This window comes from Chrysochloris asiatica, unplaced genomic scaffold (genome assembly GCF_000296735.1).
Source record: "Chrysochloris asiatica unplaced genomic scaffold, ChrAsi1.0 scaffold00011, whole genome shotgun sequence".
Classification (NCBI taxonomy): domain Eukaryota; kingdom Metazoa; phylum Chordata; class Mammalia; order Afrosoricida; family Chrysochloridae; genus Chrysochloris; species Chrysochloris asiatica.
The window spans coordinates 6,110,654-6,112,658 of NW_006408529.1; the positions used below are offsets into that span (position 1 = coordinate 6,110,654).

The 2,005-nt window shown below is 42.6% G+C and overlaps 1 pseudogene; it reads right to left on the bottom strand.

Annotated features, from left to right (window-relative positions):
• Positions 1–838: 838 nt before the first annotated feature.
• On the bottom strand, positions 839–1,372 carry LOC102827450 (annotated as a pseudogene).
• Positions 1,373–2,005: the final 633 nt, after the last annotated feature.

A 2,005-nucleotide genomic window follows, 5' to 3' on the forward strand; every position in this document is an offset into this window, starting at 1 on the left:
CAGTATGATAAAAGAGTGGACAAATCTCTACAATGAGGATCATTCCCACCCCCATGGTACACAGGGTCGACAGGGATGGGGAATTTAGACATTGGCTAAACCAAAATGGGGGGACTACAAAGGCAAGAAGAGACTGGATTACAAGCTTTCAACAGGGAACCTAGCTCCAGAGGATACAGGGAAAGGTAGAACCTCCACTGAATTGTTTCTAACCTGTCTGGAGGAGGTTCATAAAAGGTGAAGGGGAAAGGACTCCTGTGGCTCAATAGGGAATGAATGCTATCAGGTCTGACAGTGAGTGTTGGAAAGGTAAATGTAATTGTTTGGTAACAAAAGGGAATGGCTGATTTTGCATTCCAGGAGCTGAGATCCCTGGAGCCATCAAGGGAGAAAAGTGATGTGTGAGACCCTGTCCAGCGAGACAGTGACTCTAGGGATGGAGGCAGAGATGATGATGTGGACAGAAGGAGCAGCTGGGGACTCTGGACTCAGGGAGGGAGAGGGGCTGTGTGCTGGCAGCCTGGGCGCAAGCATGTGGGATATACCCTTTGGTTGTTTGATGATGCATGCAGGGGATTGTGATTATTGTAATGAAACAAAATAAGATAGGAGGAATGTAAAGATAATGTTCACCCATGTAAACTAACACATAATTCATAACAAACTTAAAAAAAAAGATAGGTGGTTCAAACTCACCAGCCGCTCCTCAGAAATCCTATACAGGGCCACTATGAGTTGGAAACAACTTGACAACACTTAGCAACAGTAAACAATATATAAAATTAATATATATAAATGAGATAGAAATCCTTAAGAATCCAAGTACTCTTTCACAATACTATTCCCCACCACTGAACTCCATTCTCTCAGGAAGCTTGATGAAGTCTAACCAGTCTAATGTATGTGTAGGCAACAGTCTCATGGACTGACACTTGTAAACAGCCAGTGCCAAACTAATGAGGCTCCCAATGAGATAAACCAAACTCTGAAGAAACTCTGGCTTGAATTTTCTAACATCTTGAAAGTAGCTATAAGCGTATGAATAGGTTCCCAGACTATCATATACACCATCGTGGTAGGAAAGATGGTGATAGTATTAACAGTCACATACAAAATGAAGAGGTTCATGGGAATCTGTTTGAGGGGACCCAAGGCAATGTCCCAGCAGCACTTCTTTACCAGGAACCAGTCTTTCTCTTGCATGCTGGTATCAGACACTTGTTTGTCCATGTAACCGACTTAAGTACAGGGAGTCTCCCTGGCCACTGCCCTGGTCACTTAGGCCCATGCTGCCTCCTCCAGGCCTGCTCAACTCAATGGCCCACTTCAAGTACCTACCTCTGTTGGCCATCAACATCCCTTGAGCTGTCATGGCAAAAACCTTCTCCCAAAGCTGCCAAGCCTCTCTAAAGTGACTAATTATAACACCATCATCAATACATAATTCTTTGTGTACATCTTTTATATATAGTTCATTTTTCTAAATGAAATAGATTATATTTATTTTGTACTGAACACATACTGTTATGCAGTAAGATATAGTTTAGGTATGTCTGTAAGACATATACAACCATTATCTATTAAGTCCACTTCCTATGTGCTTTTTCAAGTCCTTTCATATATATATGGTTCTAGGTGTGGTTTTGCTGTACTGGACAAGATGGGTGATTAAAACCCACCAGTCTCTCTATACGGGATCTCTATGAGTCAAAACCCATTTGACAGTACTTAACAACAACAACCACCTATATATATGTTGATGGGTTTGAATTGCTGACCTTGCAATTAGTATTCCAGTGCTTATTCTACAGTGCCACACCAGGACTCCATATAGTTAAATTTGTCTTTTCTACCTGTTGTTGTTGTTGTTGTCAGGTGCCATCGAGTCGGAACCGACTCATAGCGACCCTATGCACAGCAGAACGAAACAATGTTCGATCCTGGGCCAACCTCACTACCGCTGCCACACCTGAGTCCATCAATGATGCCACCTGGCTGATCCATC